Here is a 6,958-nt window from a genome sequence, read left to right as displayed (position 1 = left end):
TGGCTGCCATCCTAACTTGTCCTTGACTGGCAAGGCTTTCACATTAACCCTTTTCTCAGAGGATTCTGAGGAAGTTGGCTCCTGGAGATGAAATCTTACTACATTTACCACCCATCCTTCAGGTTTCCATTTGCTTATAATTATCTCAGTGCTGTGTTCCTGTATATTATTGCTGCTGTTACAATGATACCATCTTGTTGAGTGATTAAAAATAGCCCAATGAAGAAGGGGAAACAATTTTCGCAATATATTCAGTCAGCCTCCAGTAAGTAAAAAGCAGGCTGTCAGAATTTCCCATCTCATAGATGCCCCTGACCCTCTGGTTGACCCTAGACTGAGCCACTATTCCACTTTCACATTACATGATAACATGGAAAATTCACTGACCCAGTTTTTGAGAATTAAGAGAACGATGACTGCAAAGTGATATAAAATGGAAAGCTTTAGAAACACTAAATAACCATGACCATGATTAATGGAGTATGGCAATAAAATATTACTTACTGGACCAGAAGAAAGAAATTATGGTGAGTGAAGGCGGTGAGAAGAGGAGAAAAAGGAGAGGAAAGAGCAAAGGAGAGTCTGAGGATGGATATTGGCAGTGCTTTTCCAGTTCCTCTTGATACAGATGGACTGTATCAAGCATAAAAATATTCCCATAGCATGAGCTTTAAAGTGAAACATAAGACTTAACTCCAGGGAAGAATGAGTGTGTGTGTGTGTGTGTGTGTGTGTGTGTGTGTGTGTGTGTGTGTGTTAAAAGTGGGATGAAGGAAGGTGTAAATTTTGGACTCAATATCTAAAGGAGTGAAACTTAAAGGAGGGGCTCCACACTGGGCATCTTTGGGGGAATAATGAATGAGGCCTGACACTCACCTCTTCATGGAAGGGGGCACTGGTCCAGAAACAGAAAGAATGAAAACCAATGAAAGTCCAATGAGTGAAGGAGTAGTTTAGTCTTCTAGGAGAAAAAGGTTGCAACTTTGTTTTTTAGGTTTTGTTTTTTATTTTTTTTATTTGTTAATGTTTACTTATTTTTGATATAGAGAGAGACAGAGACAGAGTACAAGTGGGGGAGGGGCAGAAATAGAGGGAGACACAGAATCTGGAGCAGGCTCCAGGATCTGAGCTGTGGGGCTCAGACTCATGAGCTGTGAGATCATGACCTGAACTGGAGTCGGATGCTCAACCGACTGACCCACCCATATGCCCCAAAAGGATAACTTTGTCAAGTCCAGGGTACCTGATGGCTCAGTTGGTTGAGTGTCCAGCTCTCGATTTCTCCTGACAACACAGATCCTGCTTGGGATTCTCTCTCTCCTTCTCTCTGCCCCTTCCCTGCTAATTCTAATTCTCTCTCTCTCTCTCTCTCTCCCTCCCTCCCTCCCTCCTTCCCTCTCTCTCTCTCTCTCTCTCTCTCTCAAAATAAATAAATAAATAAATAAATAAGCATAAAAAAATTTAAAACAAATTTTTTTGGGGGAAAGCCCAGTGGCTCAGCCTCCGGGGATGCTGCTTGCCCAGGGGCTGGAGGGTGTGTCTTCAAGAAATTGCATGTGGGAGCACACAGCCCTAACTGGGCTGGCACAGAGGCAGCAGAGCTATGGCTGCAGCTGGGCATGACTTCAGCATCTCGGCAACTAGGAGAACAAAAGACCATGGAAGGTGAGGGCAGATTCCAGGCTCACTGTCTGTCTCCTGCCACAAAAGCTAAAGGGAGGGCTTAGGGGACTCCCACCAAATGAGAAAAGGGTTATGCCTGGTAGTATGGGCCTTGTCACCACCAGTGCCCCCTGGCTCTACCATTAAAGTTATGCTAGAATTCACTAACACAGGGCTGATCAAGAGATATGATATCACATAACGTTAATTGAACATGGAAGCACAAACTCAGGGCTAAGTTTAGTGACTAACCAATGTATGCATTTAAGTCTGTTATATAACTTCTCTGATCCTCAGGTTATTCATAGCAATGGGGATGATAACAATTGCCTCATAGAAGTTTTGAAATTATATAACTGAAAGCCTAATACAAATATTTGTTGAGCACCTGTTTATGTGCCTGGAACTGAATATGAATTGCAGATTCAACCATACAAAAAGAAGGCAAAGCCTTGGCCCTAATGAAGTTCAGAAGCTTATCCTGGAGTAAGGGCATATGCTATTTAGTGCTCAACAATACTTAATTGCTTATTCCCCCTCACAGTTCGGTTGGGGCTTTGGGACTGGGTTCCGGCAACGGAATGTAGGAGGATGCAATGTGAGGCACTTCTAGGCTTGGCTCTCAGAAAATATCCTGCAGAGGGCATCTGGATGGCTTAGTCAGTTGAGCATCCGACTTCAGCTCAGGTCATGATCTCATGGCTCGTGAGTTCAAGTCCCACATCGGGCTCTCTGTTGTCAGTGCGGAGTCCCCTTTGGATCCTCTGTCCCCCCACCCCTGCCTATACTCAGCTCATGATCTGTCTTAAAAATGAATAACCATAAAAAAAAAGAAAACATCTTGCATAACCATGCAGCCCTTCCTTTTGTTCCACTATGATTGTGGAAGCCATGTGTTGTAAAACTACAGATACATATGTGCTACCTGATCTGCACCTAACTGTGGTGGGAGCCAAAACTAAACTTTATCATGTTGAGCCACTGAGTTTTTAGACTTTGTCAGCCACCATAGCCTACCTTAGCCTATCTCTCTAGGGAACCTGAGGCCAGCCTGTCTGGCCTGCCCTGTGAGCAAGCTTGGAAGTAGATCCTCCTCCAGTGGAGTCTTGAGACTACTGTAGCCCTGGCTGACACCTTGGGAGACCCAGAGCTAGAGGTACTCAGCCAAGCTGTGTGCAGATTCCTGACCCACAAGAATTGAGATAATAAATACTTTACTCTTCTAAGTTTCTAAGTTTGGGGGTCATTTGTTACACAGCAATAGAACACCAATACAGTGCTCCATTTGGCAGCATATATACTAAAATTGGAATGATACAGAGAAGATTAGCATGGCCCCTGCACAAGGATAACATGCAAATTCGTGAAGCATTCCATATTGAAAAAAAATCAATACAAATACACCTGTCCATCAATAGGTTAGTGGATAACCAAACTGGTATATCCATTCACTGAAATGCAACTCAGCAATAAAAAAGAATTAACTGTTGAACTACAACATGGATGAGTCCCCCAAATAATATTTAGATAATTAGAAGCCAGACAAAAGAGTACATACTGTAAGATTCAATTGATGTAAAATCTAGAAAATGCAAACTAATCTAGTGTGGAAGAAAACAGACCAGTGACTACCTGGGATTGGGGTGAGTGGGACAAGAATGAGTGGAAGCACACAAAAAGATGACAAAGAAGCATGAGGAAACTTTAGAAAGTGGTAGCTATGTTCACCATCTTGATTGTGGTGATGGCTTCACAGGTGTAAACACGCCAAAACTTAAAATATTTGTTGTTTACTGCATGTTAATTACAACTCAGTAAAGCTGCATACCTGTGTCCAGTCGTACAACTCTAAAATCATTGATTTTGTTTGAAGAAGTGATTTTTGTCTCAGCACCTTGATCCAATGGTGCACTCTTCCCCTAACCTTCCATTTGCACAAACCAGCACCCTCATAATCTTGTGTGTGTGTCTCCCTGTTAAAGAGGCACCCTCAAATATACCTACTTTCTTTCAAAGTAATGACCAGTTAAAAGTGATTGTCAATCCCCTGGTCCCAGGTTTGTGGGCATTTCACTTACTCTATGGCATTGACCTTCCGCTTCACAATCCTACCCCTGAAGGAAAACTAGAGGCTCCCAAGCTTACACATTCCCAACAGCCAAGGAAGCTTGTCAGAGGGAACAGATGAGAGTTTGCTCAACCAAGTTTATTAACAATGTAAAGAATAATCAAGCAAGACTGCATTCTGTACATTGTAGGGACTGCAGGGAAAAAAACCTCTCAGAAACCTTAGCCCACAGAGCTCTAAATCAGGCACCATGTGCACCTTTTCAGACCTCTTTAATATGGCTTGTTGGTTGTTTTGCTTTCTGATATGAACAGCTGTGTTTATTTCTAATATTCCCCCATTCATTTCTTTAACTACCAACACCTTTGCCAGCTATCTGAAGAGTCACCATAACAGAAAGCATACATGATGCAGGCATGAAATATAAAAGTAGCTAAAATTTTGGTATGACTTTAACCTTCCAAAGTACATATTCAAGCACTTGAAACCTTTAGTGGCTGACTAAGCTTCTAGAAGCCATAACTTAGAAGATACCCAATGCATTTTATAATGAATGAATTAGTGGATCATTTGATTTCAGCGGAGCTGAACACCATTCAATGGTTTTAATTATGTCCTGATTAAAGAAATTACATTTATTATTTGTAGAATTTGCCAAGAAAATGGTGCCAAATAACATTACACACACACACACACACACACACACACACACACACACACACACATATTATAGACACAGCAGTTTACAAATCCTTATTTACTTTATACTTTTTATGATGAAAATCCTATTACAAGGTTGTCAACAAACCCTGTTATATCTCACTCCTTGAAAAAGACTTGCTGGAAGTCCCTTGAATATTTTGAGATGCCCAGGATTTCTGGGTAACAGTATTACTTTCTGATACTCTCAAATTTTTTTCTCCCAGTTTGGAGATTGAGAACTGAAGACAGGGTATATCCAACTCATCAATGGCTTCCCCCTAACATCTCATTCTCTCCTGATATGTACCTTATTTGTTTACTTTTCTTTCCTTCCTCTAGCCATCTAACACCATAGCAACTGTCTTTAGCCCTTCAGGGCCCTCCTGGTTTTAAAAAGACTCAGAGAGGTCTGTGGCAGGCCACTGATGAAATGTACAACCCCATGCTGTTTTCTAGTGTCAGCCTCATCTGAAAAATAGAATGAGTTTAAAGTAAGAGCCACATGGGAATTAAGGAATGAGGACTTGGTGAATCAGCGGGCAGAAGTCTACTAGATAAGAGGTGGGGCTCTGAAGTTTAAATCAACACAGATGAAAAGAGGAGAATCAGTTCCCAGGAAAGAAAAAATGAAGGGCTGCTGCTCTATACTTGCTAAATTATGAAAAGAAGTAAATGATGTCTGAATTCTAGCTCTATTACTGAAAGCTATATGACCTGTCTCAATTTCCTCATCTACCAAAAAAAAAAAAAAATCATAATATTTACCTTATAGTATATACTGATGCCTCAAATCTGACATGTTATAAATAAGGTATAGTGCATAAATATTTTAGAATAGTTCCCAACACATAGTAACTAGAAAATGATGCAGTTTTTCTGTAGTATTTTCCAAAGTTTGCAAAGAGGAAAACTTATTTTATGGGACATTATTTGGAATTACGTGAAAAATAGTTCTGTGGTCAAATTATAATATATGGAGTTCAATAATTTTAAATTGTTTTTATTAATTTGGGGCCTCTGAAAACAATTAATAGCCTAATATCTATTGGGGAGATATTATATTTAGCATTTCCCAATATATTGAACCAAAGGACAATTTTGGCTACATTCTGTGGAACACTCATTGGCAGTGGTTAATTATCTAATGGAAGACAAAGAATTTACTTAGGATAAATTTGCAAATGAGAAAGTTTAGCTTTGACAAGTGTGTTCATTTCTAGAAAGACGCTAGTTTTAATTTTAGCTTTCATGCACTTTCTATTTTAATGTCTAATATTACCTTATTACATAGTTTTATTATTTAATAAATATGAGATAAATATTAGAGGCACCATAATCTTCCAATGCTCAGGACTTCTAAAAAGTCTTAATTTAGCCCAGCTCTTTGAGAAAAACTGGTCTAGTATAGTTTGACTATACTTCCATAGGATTAATAAATAAGAAGACCTAGTAAATAAATAGTATCATTCATAGAAATTAGAGAACTCTGAGCAGTAATGGACTTTCATAATAAAGGGTCAATTCACCAAGAAAGCATAGCAACCCCAAATGTGTATATACCCAAAAAAGCTGGAAGGGAGGGCTCCCACCCCAGTGCACCCAAAGAGGAAATTTGCCTTATAATGAATCAAACCTGGAGTCTCACCCATACTTGATTCAGATGATATTTAAATGAGATTTTTAGAATTGGAGTTGATATTGGAATTTGTTAAGGCTTTTGGGGCTATTAAATGCATTTTGCACATGAGAAGTACATGGATTTAGGGGAATCACAGGGAGGAACGTTACGGGTTGAGAACCCCCAAAATTCCTACATTGAAGTCCTAACCCACAGTGCCTCCGAATATGGCTGTATTTAGAGATGGGGTCTTTAAACAGGTAATTAAAGTTAAATGAGGTCATTGGGATGGACCCTAATCCAATGTGACTTTACAATGATGCCTTTACAAGAAGAGATTAAAACATCCAAAATCCATTCATAAATCAAGAAGAGAGGCCTCAAAAAGAAAAAAAAAAACACCAATACCTTAATCTTGGCCTTTTAGCCTAGACAAGTGTGACAAAATACCCCTCTGTTGTTTGAGCCACTCAGTCTGTGGCTAGCAACTAGCAAACTAATATAAATCCAAAATACATGAAGTAAAACTGATAGAACTGAAAAGAGAAATAGAGTATCCACAGTTAGAGTTGGAGATGTCAACACACCTCTTTTAGTACTGGATAGAACTAGTCAACAGAAAACCAGTACGGATATAAGAATTGAATAATATTATCAACTTATATGTAATTGACATTTATACTCTAAATTGTCATTGTGCTTATAAATTGACATGTAAAAAATGCCACCAGACAATAGCAGAATACATGGGAATTCTTTTTAAGTACACATGGAATATTCACCAAGATAGATCATACTATGTGTCACAAAACAAACATTAATACATTTCAAATAACTGAAATAATAAAAAAAAATGTGTTTTCTGATCATAATGGAATTAAATGAAATCAATAGCAGAAAGATAACAG

The 6,958-nt window shown here is 39.1% G+C and overlaps 1 non-coding gene across 1 annotated transcript; it reads left to right on the top strand.

Annotated features, from left to right (window-relative positions):
- The first annotated feature begins 2,938 nt into the window (after positions 1 to 2,938).
- On the top strand, positions 2,939 to 3,045 carry LOC113596154 (U6 spliceosomal RNA). The gene has a single exon (XR_003416896.1). It is a non-coding gene; the product is annotated as a U6 spliceosomal RNA (small nuclear RNA).
- Positions 3,046 to 6,958: the final 3,913 nt, after the last annotated feature.

This window comes from Acinonyx jubatus, chromosome D4, assembly GCF_027475565.1.
Source record: "Acinonyx jubatus isolate Ajub_Pintada_27869175 chromosome D4, VMU_Ajub_asm_v1.0, whole genome shotgun sequence".
Taxonomy (NCBI): Eukaryota; Metazoa; Chordata; class Mammalia; order Carnivora; family Felidae; genus Acinonyx; species Acinonyx jubatus.
Note: the sequence above shows the minus strand (reverse complement) of the source record. Positions and strands in the feature narration are given on the sequence as shown.